The sequence below is a fragment of the Megalobrama amblycephala genome, linkage group LG17, assembly GCF_018812025.1.
Source record: "Megalobrama amblycephala isolate DHTTF-2021 linkage group LG17, ASM1881202v1, whole genome shotgun sequence".
Classification (NCBI taxonomy): domain Eukaryota; kingdom Metazoa; phylum Chordata; class Actinopteri; order Cypriniformes; family Xenocyprididae; genus Megalobrama; species Megalobrama amblycephala.
This window is the reverse complement of record NC_063060.1, coordinates 5,255,408-5,273,428: the sequence shown is the minus strand read 5'-3', so window position 1 is coordinate 5,273,428 and position 18,021 is coordinate 5,255,408. Positions and strand designations below refer to the sequence as shown.

The 18,021-nt window shown below is 38.3% G+C and overlaps 1 long non-coding RNA gene across 1 annotated transcript; it reads right to left on the bottom strand.

Annotated features, from left to right (window-relative positions):
- Nucleotides 1–3,542: 3,542 nt before the first annotated feature.
- On the bottom strand, nucleotides 3,543–5,089 carry LOC125251052. Its single transcript, XR_007180913.1, has 3 exons — nucleotides 4,962–5,089; nucleotides 4,692–4,845; nucleotides 3,543–3,618 (listed from the first exon to the last, which is right to left on the bottom strand). It is a non-coding gene; the product is annotated as an uncharacterized LOC125251052 (long non-coding RNA).
- Between the last annotated feature and the right edge of the window lie 12,932 nt (nucleotides 5,090–18,021).

The window sequence follows — 18,021 nt, the reverse complement described above, 5'->3', positions numbered from 1 at the left end:
TACTGTTCGGTAGCTTCAGATCACAAGCTGAATCACGCATGCGCAGTATCATCAGCTCACCGGTTCTCAAATCGGACACGTCCGAAAGAAGCGGTTCTTCGGTTGTGTACTGATGATCCGAAAACCGTTGCAACCGATTCTACCCGAGAACGAGATTGAGATTCGAGAACCGCGAGAGTGATTCAAAAGGAGTCGCTTGTTTGCTCTCGCTGTAGTTTGATTACGTCATTTTTTTTATCTTTATATCACCTTGTTTAGAAATTAAAGCTGTCCATGGATTATTTATGAAACAAATAAATGTTTTGATAAATCTAATTGTTTTCACTCTTTAAAAAAAATAACTTGAAAGCACAACTGCACAACTTTAACTATATTGCTTTTTAAATAATATTAATATAGAAAAATTAATTTGTATAACTATTTCTGAACATTAGTTTGATCTGTGTACAAAATATTATGTTCATGTGGGCATGTAATTTACAGTATTATGTACAGTATTTTATGCTATTAATCTGCTATGGTGTATTTGGAAAAGCACAATAAACGTTATATTTTCAGTATGTTTTATATTATCAGTGTGATAACAAAACTTGACTAACGTGCTTTTCGTTCACTTGAAAAGTTAAACGCATGCGCAGTATCATCAGCTCACCGGTTCTCAAATCGGACATGTCCGAAAGAAGCGGTTCTCGGTCGTGTACTGATGATCCGAAAACCGTTGCAACCGGTTCTTGACTCGAGAACGAGAACCGTGACAGGCCGTGTATGTTCGTTCGTGTGCGCCACGCATGCGCACTCATATCAGCTGCTCTGCAGCTCGTGCCCATCATCATCAGTTCTCTCTTTACAGCAGGTTAAGTCAGTGTACTGTTGGAGTAACCGAATAACTCCGGGATGTTGGTTTATTTCGAGAGGTAGTGTCAGGCACGTCAAAAAGTGAGTAACTTTAGTAATTTGTGGATTCATGTTTGCATACTGGAGATGCGAACTGTTTGGAACGATTCAGACCGATTTGGTGAACTGGTTCAACCGGTTCACTGAAAAGAACCGGTTAAAAAGAACGATTCGTTCGCGAACCGGACATCACTACTCCCCTAAAAAACACTCTCTGAAGGAGGAGGAGATTGTGCAAACTGCGCCTTTTGTTTAACGTTAGTTTATTTATTTATTTATTTTTGGTTTATCGCACCATATTGTATATTGTGTCTATGTATTTGAAACAATTGAATGGACTGATAAAGGGAGCTGTAAAGTATTTTTGTCGAAGTACAATGTCGTTTTGACCATAATAATGTACAAAATCTAACTCGTATTTAAATATTACAGTAGAAAAATACTATACGTGCTCAAAATTATTCATACCCTTGGTAAATATGACCAAAGAAGCCTGTGAAAATAAATCTGCATCGTTAATACTTTTGATCTTTTATTTAAAAAGTCTACAAAAATCCAACCTTTCATTAGAGAATAATAATTTTAATTGGAGGGGAAAATCTCTTTATGAGAGAATTGTTTTTCCTCTAATACACACTGCTCACAATTAATTCAATACTTTTTGCAACCTCCTTTTCCCAAGATAACATCTCTGAGTTTTCTCCTATAATGCCTGATGAGTTTGGAGAACACCTGACAAGAGATCAGAGATCATTCCTTCATGCAGAATCTCTCCAGATCCTTCAGATTCCAGCTCCATGTTGGTGCTTCTTCTCTTCAGTTCACTCCACTCATTTCCTTTAGGGTTCAGATCAGGGGACTGGGACGGTCATGGCAGAAGCTTGGTTTTGAGTTCAGTGACACATTTTTGTGTTGGTTTTGATGTTTGTTTTGGATCATTCCTGATGGAAGATCCAACCACAGCCCATTATATGACTTCTAACAGGGGCAGTCAGATTTTGATTTTTTTATCTGTTGGTATTTGATAGAATCCATGATTCCATGAATCTGAACAAGATGTCCAGGATCTCCAGCAGAAAAATAAGCCCACAACATTAAAGATCCAGCAGTATATTTCATTGTACACATGGTGTACTTTTTACCGCTGTGTGCACCAAATCCATCTTGAGTGTTTGCTTATAAAAAGCTCTTTTTTTGTTTCATCTGACCATAGAACATTTGAAAAGTAACTGACACTACTGGAACTTCAAATGGGATGTGTTATATGGTCAGATGAACCAAAAAAAAAAAAAAGAGCTTTTTTGGCAGCAAACACAATGTACAGAAATACTGAGGTGCAAATAGTATCTGCCAATATAAAGTAAAGATATCATCTAATTACTATTTACATTTATTGCAAAGAACTGATACTTTTACATGGTGTAAATAGAATATATCACTATTTTCCTGTACACTCTAAACAAAAATGGTGCTATATAGCACCAAAAGTGGTTCTTTGGTTCGTAATCATAGAGGAACCTTTTTTGGTGCTATATAGCACCTATTCTTAAAGTTTTCTAGCACATTTGTCAAATTAGAGGTGCCATATATTGTTTTTTGAGCTAGCAGGGCCCATTATCATGCCAGGTACTACTGTAGATGAGTCAATATGCTTCTAAATGACACTTTTATGAATAATAATTAATAATTTCTTACCAAATCATGACTTTAAAGATTCAAAATCATGTACTAAATGCTTACTGAGAAACAAAATACATTACACTTTCAAAACCTTTTAATTTATTTCTTTCAGCAGCAAATAAACTCAGTGCTGACAAGTCAGGGAATATACATGTACAACATCACATTATACTCCCCTTTTATACACATACAAAATAATGCAACAAGCTTGAAATATGTACATTTTTGAAGACAATAGTCCTGTTTTTACATACCGAGTTATGCTCTGAAGTCCTGCAGTTTCTTTCAGCACACTAACATTTTTGTAAGTCCTTCATGATTTCAAAAACAATATAGAAACTGGAACTAAAACCATAAGAAAGAGAGCAAGAGTGAATATTGACTCCGAAAGTCTACTCACAGATTGAGTTGTACACTCATTTTACAGTGACAGGAAGTCCGACTGCATCCTTCAATTTCAAAACAACACACTTCAAAAAGGTCAGTGTCTTTCAGTCCTTTAGGGTACTGGATTGGATACGATTCCAAATGCAAAATATACACATAGGAGGAGGTCCAGTGCCATCAAGATGTCCTCACTCTACTCTGTGATTAACTGGCCATCCAACGTGAACAAAATGTGGTCATACTGCATGAGATGATCCTCCCGCAGGCTTTAGGCACTATCTTAGGTGTTGGGATGACAGGAGGGCTGGTCTGAGCATGGCCCTGGAGAAGAGGGGATAATAGCATTAACCATCTTCACATATTTATTTGAAAGGCAAACCTTATAAGCTAAATTCATTTCAACTACTGTCATATACAACTGCTCAAATACTTTTGGCCATTAACTGAAAATGAATGTAATTTTCTCTTCACATTGATAGGATAGTTTGTGTATTATCATTTGTATAGCAAAATGTGCAATAAGTGTCGTGCTTTGATTAGATTGTGCTTCACACACTGTAGTCAACTGTTCATGGCTCAGCTCAATGTCAAACAGCAACCCCAGGTCCACCTTGAACAGTGCAGGTAAGAGGAGAACAGCTGCTTCCAACTGTAGGCCTTTAAACAAAATAACATAATTAGGTTAACATAACATGCGCGATGCTTTTACCCAATACTTTTTTTTGTTTTGTTTTTTAAACATTCATTACTGTGTGTAAAGCCCAAAGTATACTTCGTATTTTATGCGTATGCTTTTTCTGAACAAATTAAGATCTTTTTGATGAAGTCTAAGAGGTTTCTGTCCCTCCAATGATGAGGGTGAGTAATTAATGACAATTTAAATTTTTGGGTAAACTAATCCTTTAAAGGTGATTACCCTTGCACAAATCAAAGCAATTCTCAAACAACACAACTGGATAATCATACAACTACACATTTGTACTAGACATACACTAGAGCTGCAGGATTCTGGATGAAATGAGAATCATGATTTTTTGGTTTCAAATAGAGATCGCAATTCTCCCACGATTCTAAACAGACAACTAAAAATAACATTTAATTTACTAGTTCTAGCAAAATAGTAATTGCTGGACTCTAATTGCTGGAAAATGTTTAATTTGAATGAATTATTTTTAAAAAATGGTTTTGAATATATTAATAGCTCATTAATAAATACTTGTTTCACTACTGGATGAATCAGGGTTTAACCTTAACGAATCTATTGAATGAATGATTCAATGACAACGTCACTGGTTGCCACCTAGTGGCTTAACAAGGTAATTTATATACAACAGTTATTTGAAGCACCAAGTTAGTTTCGATTTGCTCTATTTTGATCACTATCTAATGTCCAGTGATTATATCCTAACTGTAAACTTTTATCTTATTACTTCTGTGATAATTTTAATATTTGTAAAAAAAATCAAATAACCAAATCCTTGAATAACTACAGTGTGGTTCAAAACTGCTGTTTCTGGATCAGTGGCAGCATGAACACCGAATGTTCCGGTAGGATTTTTGTCAAAGGTTTAATAGACACAGGCGAATCGTTGTCATTAATAAAGTAGGATCACGTGGGTGTTTGAATCGAGATTGCGATCTTTTTACGATAAATTGTGCAGCTCTAACATACACATACAAAGTAAATCAAAGGGGTTTCGGACAAGCCAGGTTGATGATGTATGTCATACCTAGAAGCAGGGCACAAGCTGATGTAACTGAAGTAAGTTGATTCAAAACTTTAACTCCCTCAATGTCAGCAGATGGTTCATGAAGTTCTCCCCCTCCTTCCAAATAATGAACATCGCCATGGTGAGCTGCTCCTCAATCATCTGTCGGGTTATCCTAAAATAGTGAACATAAAAAAAAAACAAATTCGGTAACCTTTTGCTAGCATAACTACAAAATACACAAATTTAGACTTATTTTTCTGAAAATAAACCAAAATAGAATATTCTTACATTCAACTCAGAAAGTACTCCTTGATGAGGTCTTCAGGACACACTTTTTTTTTATTTCTTCAGTAGAACAGTAAAGATTTTTAGCTGGAACTGTGATCTTCTGTGATTAATGTAATGTCAATGGCTAATGTCACTGTAACGATCACCGTCTGTTCCTGTCACTCCCCGGACTACATCTCCCATCATCCTCTCTGCCACTCACCTGCACACACTTCACACTAATCACTAATCACCACACCCAGCTGCAGCTCATTATCAGGACTATATAAGACTCTCACACACACCACCCATTTGCGAAGTCTTGATTCACCCTGTGACAATTCCGAGCGTTATTTCCCTGTCTGCCTGTCTGTTATCGTTCCTGCCTGTTTCTTGTTTTTGACCCGTTGCTGCCTGTCCTGATCTTTGCCTGTCCCTTGACTACGACTCTGCCTGTTCCTCACTGTTCCTGTTTGTTCCTGTTTTGACCCTGCCTGTACGACCACTCTCACTTCTAATAAATGCTGCACTTGGATCTCCCGCCTGAGTCTCCATTCGTAACAGAAGACTTCGCCCCACCAAGATCCAGCAGCTACCGTGAGTGTTTCCGTCACATTCAGCATCAGCATGGACCCAGCTATATGTCTCATCCACCTTCGTCAAGGTAGTAGTACCCTGGAGGACCATATTCAGAAGTTTCTGGATATTGCCCATTATGCAGACTGGCCTGACTGTGCTCTTATTGACTTTTTTTGTGATGGCATCAACCAACCTCTCCAGAGTAGATTAAGACGAGAGGGACCGCGTTCATCACTCTGCGGTTTTATGGACTATGCTCTGTTGTCAGTTGTTCTCCATTTACTGTGGGAGTCGCGGAGGAACACGACACCGCAGTGAATCACGTAATGGCCGCCGCACCAGTGGACCCTCACAAAATGGCGGCTACCATTACAACATCACATCACGCCTTCGCTGATCGCCCAGAGCAACGTCACGCCTTCGCTGATCGCCCAGAGCAACGTCACGCCTTCGCTGATCGCCCAGAGCAACGCTACGTCTCCGCTGATCGCCCAGAGCAACGTCACGTCGCCGCTGATCGCCCAGAGCAAAGTCACGTCGCCGCTGATCACCCAGAGTCACGTCACGTCTCTAGATCAGTCCGGGAGCGGAGAGGGTTGCGTTCCAGTATGGCTGATCCCCCACTGACTACGGTCCGAGCAGCTGGCATCCCCAAGTCCTCGCCGGCCGCTTCGCTCTCAAACCAGTTGGCCGCTACGCTCTCAAGCCCGCCGGCCGCTACGCTCTCAAGCCCGCCGGCCGCTACGCTCTCAAGCCCGGCGGCCGCTTCGCTTTCAAGTTCATCAGTTTCAACGCTCTCAAGTTCATCAGTTTCAACGCTCTCAAGTCCGTCAGTTTCAACGCTCTCAAGTCCGCCAGTTTCAACGCTCTCAAGTCCGGCAGTTTCAACGCTCTCAAGTCCGTCAGTTTCAACGCTCTCAAGTCCGTCAGTTTCAACGCTCTCAAGTCCGTCAGTTTCAACGCTCTCAAGTCCGTCAGTTTCAACACTCTCAAGTTCACCGGTTGCTATGGACTCAAGCGCTCTGGACGCGATGGACAAAATGGCTGCTTTGCCAGTGCCCACGGGCAAGATGGCCGCCCCTGCGGTGCTGAAGGTTGTAGGGGGCGTTCCAGCCACTGAGTCCGCTCCAGAGACCGCTCCAGCTGGTGAACCATCGCCTCACTCTCAGAGGAGGAGGAGGAGGAGGAAGAAGAAGACGTCCTCCTCTCCTCAAGACGCAGACGCCCTTCAAGAGGCCGCTGTCCATGTAATGTTATTGCAAAGTGTCCTTAGTCGTCAAACATTGAAGAGTTTTAGATCCTAAAAGAGGGAGGGGAATCAGTGTTTATAAATGAAAAAAACTTGTTTGCTGCAGACAGTGCAAGTAATTAATAAGTTGTGTAAATACGCAACAGTTTCATTCTACTAAAAAAAACAGGATAAAAAAACACCTCGCGCTAGTCAAATGAAGTAATGTCTTTACTCACAGACTTTCTTCGTCATTTTGGTCGAACAAATAGATCAATAAATCAGAGCTAACGTGAAAGAGACAAATAAAAGAACTGACAAACATTAATTTAAAAACCTAAACTCAATAATTGTAATGCGAGCATCCCCTCAGCCTCGACTCGAGCGTCTCTCCCGCTCCCCACGCACTTCCTGCCCGCAGCATTTCAAATAGTACACGCTACATACACGGTAGAGACGTTTCTTTTAAAAATTATTTAGAGACATACTTACATGGTCCAAACTGAATACATTTCTTTAGAATAAAACGAGTAAATCCAACATCTTGTATAGAATAGAAAAGTTGAAATCGTAACTAACCGAATGTTTGAATTTGCGCGGCCTGCAAATTCAAAAATTCGGTTAGATACGATTTCGTTAGTATTCATGTTCACAAACAACGTTAATTAACTCATAAACAGCTAAAACACATGTTCAACCTTTGCATTATCGAGTATATTAATTAAAACATTTCCAACCTACCTTAATTCATCCGAGTCCAGGGGAAATTAATGGCGGCCGAGCAGAAAACTCGAGAAAGGCTCGTGAGTCATGACGTCAGAAAAAAAAAACGTCTGTCACGGGGTCCTTAAAGAGAAATTATCCTTTGGCTGAAAATGAGATTTTTGAGTAGTTGAGTGTACAATATTGATAGCAATTCGCAGAAAGAAGAAGTAATTAGACTCAAATAGTTATAGCAATCCAACTTACACCCATATTCACTTTTACAGAGGGCTTGGGGACAAAAAGGTTGAGAACCAGGTTATGTTTAGAAAATACACTGTAATTTAATGTTGTTTTTAATCCTTTCCCCACCTAAACTAAGAGAATAAGAGAGTTAGAGAACCTTTAAAGAACTATACAGAGGCTTAACGGGTTCTTTTTATGGCAGTGGTGCTATATAGCACCTTAACCACAGCAAGGAACTGCTGAAGAACCATACAGGGGCTTTACAGGTTCTTTATAAGGTAGTGGTGCTATATAGCACCTTAACCACAGCAAGGAACCGCTGAAGAACCATACAGGGGCTTTACAGGTTCTTTATAAGGTAGTAGTGCTATATAGCACCTTAACCACCCCAAAGAACCGCTGAAGAACCAATCTTTTTTAGAGTGTAGTTAAATTCCATAACATGCCAATTACATGTGATACCAATTTCACGTGTTCACACATACATAAGTTCTTGCATAATTTTTTTCGTTAATTCTTAGTTTTTGCCTTGATAATAGAAAATATGAGCTAGGCATCATGTATGACAGTCAAAAATGAGATATGAGCTACAAAATGACCAGATCCTGCCATTAGCTATATAGAAGACATATCTTGTATGTATAGGGCTTATATGTGGATATGAAGAAGCAATACAGGAGACCTATATTTCCTGTATATGCACATATATGCACCTCAATTTTGCCTATATGTGGCATATATACGCATATATGCAGTATATATATGGCATATATGCAGCATATATGCAGTATATATATGCATATATGCAGCCAGGCCCGGATTAAGAACACATTGGGCCCTGGGGCTATAGCAACACCAAGGGCCCCCTTTCATCTGATTGCCATGTCACAGTGTCTTGTACAACATTAATTTTTTTTTTTTTTATTGTTATTATTTTTATAATTTTTACAAATCTCATTTTATCAAATCATTTTATATAAGCACAAGCACACTAAACATTCCTTGCTATTTAACACATTACAAACAAATGCATTAACTCCAGATATGAACTCCAAACAAACAGGTTGCCAAAAGCAGCAAAAACATTTGTCATACTTCAGTCATACTTCCTCAATGATTACTTTACCATGAATATTTTAAAGAGATAGTTCACGCAAAAATGAAAATTGTCATTACTTACATGTTACATGTTGGTAACCAGACAGTTGACGGCACCCATTGACTTCCATAGTAGGAAAAAAAATCAGTGGGTGCCATCAACTGTCTGGTTACGAACCTTCTCTAAAATATTTTCTTTTGTGTTCAACAGAAAAAAGAAACTCATTCAGGTTTAAAACAGCCTGAAAGTGAGTATGTGATGACAGGATTTTAATTTTTGGGTGAACTATCCCTTTAAAGGCAGGGTAGGTAAGAAATTTTGTTCCAAATTTGTTTAAACTTTCTATATATATACATGCATAATTAAAATGTAAGAACTCTGATAAAAAGAGTATAAAAATCGAGTGACTCTAGACCGTTTAATCTGTATTAAACACAGCTCATTATTTCCATCCGGGACGAAACATAGGATTGGCTTAGGCGGCTGTCACTCTCTCGCAACCATGGCAACCACCCTTTTGCCACACATGACCTGCCCACTTGCGCGCGCACGTTTGATTTGGGGAATCCAAGAGGCATGGATCCTAGGAGAAACAGCAAGCTAAATTCACAGTACCGGCCTATGCAGTTAGTGAAGGCAAACCAGGCAAAAAAGGAAGACAGTAACAGTACAAGAAAAGGCAATGAACAAAAAGTCTTTGGATAAACAAAGAAATAAAACGCGAGTTAATATCGGCGTGGCTCTCCAGCGATGGCGAGAACTGAGGGAACTTGAAAAGTGACTCCTTGATGGCTTTATTTCTGCTGGACAGGTAAATCTTTCTTTTTGTATTTTGAGTTTATTTTTCATGAAGCATGTGTCATTAGCACACGTAGCTGCGTAATATAGCTAACATAACATTACTTAGCGAGCCGTAGTAGAGACGATAAATAATGATAGCTATAGTGTTGAATTGTGCATAATTTTACCCTCTGTCTAACTATTTTACCATGTTCACCTGTAAGTTTACCTGCACGTTTTTTTCGCCTTTGTTTTGTTTTTATATTCTCTACCTATGTTTACTGATGTCTTTATCTTGTATCTGTGTGTGTCGTACACACTTTGTTGTATGTGTGTGTTATTATTTTGTGTCTGCAATGCAGTTGTGAGTTGATATTTGGGTGTATGTTACTCTGTTGATCTGTAGAACAACGTATATGTTATGAATCTTACACGAAATTCATCTTCATCACAGTGTAAATGATGGTAATGGAAAAACGTGTATCATGCAACCTGTTTTTAGCTTTGCCTTATAGATAACTAGCTCGTTAGCAAATGCTAGCTTGATAGTGAGTACTAAAATACATCTTGTTTGTTTATCTTCATAATTATAAAGTTATTTTTATTACATGTGATTCTGACATGATGTCACTACATGCACTGTGCTCCTTCCTCTCCGCTCGTCTCAGGTAAATAATGCGTCTTCCAGCTCAGTGGTCGGAGTCACACGTTCATGCGTTTTGGGGGCGTGGCTTTGGAAGGAGCCCAGAAGGGAGGGAGTGGAGTGAATGGAAATAATGAGCTGTCTTTAAACAGTCGTGAGAGGTCTACAGACACTCGATTTTTATACTTTCTTTTTCAGAGTACTTACATTTTAATTATGTATTGATATATAAATAAAGTTTAAACAAATTTTGAAAAAAAGTTTTTTATACATTTTTTTGCCTACCCTGCCTTTAAGGACAAGGGTCCGCATGCTAACTATTAGGATGCTGTCACTTTAAGACCTGCACGCGCCCGATGGACATAACCAACTGTGTTTATGTAAACCTTTTGTGTATTTGACAGTATTATAGCGCAATCAGACGCGGAAGATGAAGTCCAGTAGTCAGGTGCTCTTTGACAGGCTTAAGTGTGTGTGCACGCTTCGGGTGTATGGGGTCAGAAAAAGCGCATCTCAGAACAGCACACGAATGACATGTTTAACTGGCAGGGCTTTAAAGCACATGCAAATAAAGAACTTTTGTGATTGCGAATAAGTGCAGTGTCCTGTGAGTAACTCTACCGCTGACATGTGATGTGAATGTGTCGAGGTCGAGTTGTACGGATGGAGGCACCAGAACTGCAACTGATAGAATGTGCTTCAAAAGGCAGATAGTGGAGACAAGTCACACGACATTGGTGTTCGTCAAAAAACAGTAGGAAAGTTAATTCGGGATTTTTACGCGGGTGATGATGATGAGAGAAAAAACATTGACATTCTGAATTCAAACGGCAATAAAATCAATCGACTCGTCCCTGTAAATGTTGAAAACACCTTAGGTTTTCATGAGAAACAATTACCATCCGAATAGGGCTTAACTCGTTATAAGAATAATAACTTGCTGCAGCTGCTATCTCACCTTCTTCAGCGTGTAAAGCACGCAGATCGGCGACGGTGTCGGTGGGTGAAGATAATTGTGAGCTGCCGCTGCACGCGGGGTCTTCCACTGGCTCGGATGTTTTATGTGAACTGAAATAGTTAGTTTTGGAATTTTTGCTGTAAGATTAGCATCCCTTTTCTCTCTTTCAAGCTTATTTTTCCTTTTTTTGCGCACCACTATCACTTTTGTTTATCATTTTGAACACCAGAGAGGCTTAACAAGCAATAAAGGCCAATTTCCCATTTTCTAGTCTACGTCTACCTGCGATAGCATAACGCAAAGAGGCGTTTCCCGATGTCATGGCGCGAATTGTAGATTTTGATTGGACGGTGATTTATCAGTCAGGCATATTTTCCAATCATTTTTTCTTGTTATTTTATTAGACAAAAATCAACCACCTATGACTTGTCAATCTCATTTCCTCCAGCCAATCACGGGCCCCCTCTACCCGCGGGCCCTGGGGCTTCAGCCCCACCTAGCCCTTATGTTAATCCGGCCCTGTATGCAGCATATATATTATCATATATGTGCATATATGCAGCATATATGTGCATATACACTGCATATAGGTTTCATATATGCGCATATATCCACATATAGATTCTTTCCATGTGGGATAATATGCCACTGTATTGTCATTGTGTTTGTTTTTAACTGTCACGGGACCCTTCATTTACTGTTTAACCCCTTTCTTTCAGGCTGCATCAAAGAAACCACGACAGTAATTTCATGTACGTACTAACTATGCATACAATATGTCGAGTCGTGCTTTATAGAGAAGAGAAATGAGCATTATAATATATGATGACTGGTTCAATGAGTTTTGTTCAGGAACTTGATCGATATGGAACTTCATTGATACAAAATGGATATGACGAATTACGTACATCATTGTGTTATGGCCAATCGATGTGTTGTCATGACCTCGAGATCATGTTCTCAAGGCCACAAGTTTAGTGTAAAAAAAAAAAAAATCTACATGACCATATAGCAACATGCTTTTCATTTGTTTCTATAGTACGTTAACTGTCATTAGTTCATTTGGTTTCAGCTGTGTTTGATTAATTAATCTTGTTTGCATTAACTAGTTAAGTTGTGCCTTGTCTCCATTCTCTGTTTGGTGTCACTCTGCCTGTTCAGTGGATTGTCTTGCCTTTGGGGGATTTATTAAACTTGTTATTGGATTCATATTCAATGCTGCAATCTTCATCTGTCCGCCGGCGCACACACACATTGTGTGACAATAATATAGTGTAATTGTTACAGTATGTGGTTAGAAAAGTCAAAAAGTTGAAGAAACATTCAAGGACAGACTTTAATAATGAATGCTTAGAAAACAGGAATAAAAAGAAATGCTATCTGTCACAAGAACTGGTGAAGACTAAGGGAAAACTGAGGGCTTATAAGCATGAACAAACAAAGGGACCTAATAAGATAATTGAGACAACAGGTGAACAGAATGATTAATCAAACAGACTGAGAAACTAGGTCCAACAGGGAAGAACCAAAAACAATGAAGATGGCATACATGTTAATATAATATAATAAATATAATATAATATAATATAATGTAGCCATTATGCCATAATTGAAAATAAAAAGTGAAATTAAAAAAAAATAAAATTTAAATTTATAGTAAATTTATTCATATTCTCCCTTTATGACTATCCCATGTTGCTACAGTCATACAGGTTTGTTTACGTATTAAGATGATGTTTCCTCAACACAGGACATGGCCACGAAATTTTGGGATGGTCTCAGTCAGCTCAGCTCCCTAACTCGTGAGCTTGTGAATCAGTATATGGTGTACATGAATCCGGGCACTTGTAAGAACAGTAAACGACACTGGCTCACACATTGGGACACCGATGACTCTATTTCTGGCGACAACACAATGCCATTATTTTATAACTCAACTACTGGTATTCATGAACAGCAGCAGAACTAATATCTTTCTGACATTATATTTAATGTTATTTAAAATACTTTGTGATACTTTTCTTGTTACATATACATGCAACAATTCAGGGATAAAAATGTTAGTTAGATTGTTAATTACCTGTCTAGTGATTTATGATTATGCAGAAATATAACATAATTTGTATTTAAAAAACAAACAAACATCTATCTCGTGTCGTTTTGTGTAGTGAGTTGGCTCATGTGATCGAAGTTTCACTCTTCAGAACTTCCGTTAAGGGAGCATAGTGAGCATTGTTGCTCCCTGATTTTCATGGTGCATTGTGGGACTTTTTAGGGAGCGAATATTTCAGTGCATTGGAAGGATTCTGTGACTGAGACGGCCCTTAAAATGGCTGACTCCCTAATCAGTGCTGACTACTGAACTCGGGAGCTGATTGAGGCCCACTCATTATCATGTCCACACTAGTTAATATGGTCAACATAGTAATATTAATGTTGACTGGATTGTTTAATGTAGCCAGACCAACTTGTATACATTGTCATCAAGCCATCAGTCTTGCCTTTAGTTGTCTACATTAATGACTAATTTCTTCCGCTGCAGGAAATGACTCCAGCCCAGAAGGAACTTTCCCATTCAGGAATAAAGTCGGTATTAAGGATTTTAAAGCTTAAAATTCTACAGTTTTTGAATTATATTTACTTTGTTTTATTCATTTCCAGTTGTATCTGGACATTTAATTCAATTTAATTTAACTTCAATGAAGATGATGAATTTGTATGTTTAGGAGTGTTGTATACCAAATAATAAAAATGTATAGCCTATAAATGTGTATATAATGTAAAATATTTTATGCCTATGTATTTTCACATTTAAAATGTTTAAAATAAATGTCATTTTGTGACAATCATGTCTTCATTTTACAGTACACAATTAAAGCAGTTTACAGTAATCTTATATTTGCTGTGATTAAAAAATATAGCAGTAATAATAGAACACTGAAATGTACGGTAACTTGCTGTCATTATACAAATGTGTCAAACACAAACACACATTGAAATGTCAGGATAGGAGTCAAAGGATTTTTAGATGTACATCTACAAAATACTTTTATTTAATGTTAAATATGCAGGTTTCAAAATGAAAACAGACAAAAAAATAATAATAAATATATATATATATATATAACTACAAAATATAAAAGTATTGTTACTTTTTTTTTTTTTCTTTCCCAAATTGCTTACAGTTAAACAGGTTTTGAAACTGGCTCCATTTCTCAAAACCACAAAACACACACAAAATGCAGAACAGCACATATATGCAAAAGCAAACACTTCATTCAAAACTATTTTAACTCTTCTTAAAATTTTGCTCAACTCTACACACAAACATCAAATGATTAGCCACATGAATGCCATACTGTGAAAAAAGTGAACACCACTCTCTTGTGTCTTCTGCTTGTTCAGAGTGCAGTGGAGTGTACAGGAGTTCTGAATCAATACAAAACTGAACTGAGCTGAATAATGACACTATTGGTTTGTTAGAGCTGCTTTACAGCAGAATTTGAATTTGTTACTATTGTGAAGTTGCTGTGAAACTATATTGAATATTGTATAAAGCTCTTTAGAAATAAAGTTGACATTCTGACTTGGCTTGTATGCATATTCAGTGTATATATATACACACACACACACATACACACTATATACACACACCGATAACATTTTGACTACTGAGAGGTGAAGTGAATAACACTGATTATCTCTCCATCATGTCCTCAAAGTTGATGAGTTAGAAGCAGGAAAAATGGACAAGCGTAAGGATTTGAGTGAGTTTGACAAGGGCTAGTGATGGCTAGACGACTGGGTCAGAGCATCTCCAAAACTGCAGCTCTTGTGGGGTGTTCCCGGTCTGCAGTGGTCAGTATCTATCAAAAGTGCTCCAAGGAAGGAACAGTGGTGAACCGGCGACAGGGTCAAGGGAGGCCAGCCACAGACCAGTCAGGGTGCCCATGCTGACCCCTGTCCAACGCCAAAAGAGCCAACAGTGGACACGTGAACATCAGAACTGGACCACGGAGCAATGGAAGAAGGTGGCCTGGTCTGATGAATGACATTTTCTTTTACATCACGTGGATGGCCGGGTGCGTGTGCGTCTCTTACCTGGGGAACACATGGCACCAGGATGCACTACGGGAAGAAGGCAAGCCGGCGGAGGCAATGTGATGCTTTGGGCAATGTTCTGATGGGAAACCTTCGGTCCTGCCATCCGCCTTCAGGGGTCTAGTGGAGTCCATGCCTCAACGGGTCAGGGCTGTTTTGGCAGCAAAAGGGGGACCAACACAATATTAGAAAGGTGGTCATAATGTTATGCCTGATCGGTGTATATATATATATACTGAACAAAATTATAAATGCAACACTTTTGTTTTTGCCCCCATTTTTCATGAGCTGAACTAAAAGATCTAAGACTTTTTCTATGTACACAAAAGGCCTATTTCTCTCAAATATTGTTCACAAATCTGTCTAAATCTGTGTTAGTGAGCACTTCTCCTTTGCCGAGATAATCCATCCACCTCACAGGCGTGGCATATCAAGATGCTGATTAGACAGCATGATTATTGCACAGGTGTGCCTTAGGATGGCCACAATAAAAGGCCACTCTAAAATGTGCATTTTTATCACACAGCACAATGCCACAGATGTCGCAAGTTTTGAGGGAGCATGCAATTGGCATGTTGACTGCAGGAATGTCCACCAGAGCTGTTGCCCGTGAATTGAATGTTCATTTCTCTACCATAAGCTGTTTTCAAAGGCGTTTCAGAGAATTTGGCAGTACAACCTACCGGCCTCACAACCGCAGACCACATGTACCCATACCAGCCCAGGACCTCCACATCCAGCATCTTCTGAGACCAGCCACCCGGACAGCTGCTGCAACAATCAGTTTGCATAACCAAAGAATTTCTGCACAAACTGTCAGAAACCGTCTCAGGGAAGCTCATCTGCATGCTCGTCTCCTCATTGGGGTCTCGACCTGACTGCAGTTTGTCATCAAAACCGACTTGAGTGGGCAAATGCTCACATTCAGTGGCACTTTGGAGAGGTGTTCTCTTCACAGATGAATCCCGGTTTTCACTGTACAGGGCAGATGGCAGACAGTGTGTATGGCGTTGTGTGGGTTAGCGGTTTGCTGATGTCAACGTTGTGGATCGAGTGGCCCATGGGGACGGTGGGGTTATGTTATCTATCTATATATATATATATATATATATGTAATATTGTGAAATATTATTAGTTTTTAGTTATTATTGTTATTAGTTTTCTATGTGAATATATTTCACAAAGTATTTATTCCTGTGATGGCAAAGCTGAATTTTCAGCATCATTACTGCAGTCTTCAGTGTCACATGATCCTTCAGAAATCATTCTAATATGCTGATCTGCTGCTCAAGAAACATTTCATGTGTACAATTGTACAAAATATTTGTGTACAATATTTTTTTTCAGGATTATTTGATGAATAGAAAGTTCAAAAGAACAGTGTTTATCTGAAATCTAATCTTTTGTAACATTATAAATGTCTTTACTGCCACTTTTGATTGACTTAATGCATCCTTGCTGAATAAAAGTATTCATTTCTTTAATTTCTTTTCAAAAAAATAAAACAATTCTTACTGACCCCAAACTTTTGAACGGTAGTGTATAATGCTACAGAAGCTTTGTATTTCAGATAAATGCTGTTCTTTTGAACTTTCTATTCATCAAGGAATCCTGAAAAAAAAGTACACAACTGTTTTCAACATTGAAAATAATCATAAATGTTTATTGAGCAGCAAATCAGCATATTAGAATGATTTCTGAAGGATCATGTGACACTGAAGACTGGAGTAACGATGCTGAAAATTCAGCTTTGCATCACAGGAATAAATTACTTTGTCAAATATATTTAAATAGTACACAGTTATTTTAAATTGTAATAATATTTCACAATATTACTGTTTTTTACTGTATTTTTAATTAAATAAATGTAGCCTTGGTGAGCAGACGAAACTTCTTTTAAAAACATTAAAAATCTTAGTGGTTCCAAACTTTTGGACTGTACTGTAGATAGATAGATAGATAGATAGATATGTAGGTATGAACATTTGGTGTAGGTAATTGGGAAAGGATTGTGGTTTCCCAAAATGTAAGTGGTTTCCCAAATGTAACAAAAGAGCTGTTAGTTTTGAATGATGTGTCAAATGTAGAAAACTGCGTTTAGAGTTTTGGAAAAAATTTGTCTTAAATAACAAACTGAGTTTAAAGCACTTAATGTGCTCAAAGTTTTGCACACTTGGTCTAAAGATTTGGTTTAAAGATTTAGGCCTCAAGTACCACTTTTAGTGTGTAAGCAATTTGAAAAAACTGTAAAAGACAATCCATTTTTCTCAAGAGACAAAGAAGGCTTACATGGATCAAGCAAACATATAATGTTAACTTCATGTGTTTGTATCTGTGGATCTGTTAGATGTTGATGTAAAACAAGCTTAAATGTAAAACAAGCTCTTCTGTTCACGGTCAGAAGTGTCTGTTCCTGTATTATTCTCACTGTTGCTGTTAGTGTGAAGCTAGTCGCGTGTAACCACACATTCAGACTGATGGAAGCCAGCGGTCTGTGGGCGTGACCAGTGTTGCCAACTGCTTTCAATTGAAAGTAGCTAAAACTGGTAGCTAAATGGCAAATTCATTGATCTATATAAATATGAACAGAGATCAATGGGCAAAATAAGAATGTAGATAAGGTTTGTCCAAGAAGTTGTTAGATTTGTCCCTAAACTTTTGAAAAAACTCTCAAAAGGGGTGGGGAAGTCACTAAATCTAAAATCCCTAAATTGGCAACACTGGGCGTGACGTCTGAGGCCGAGA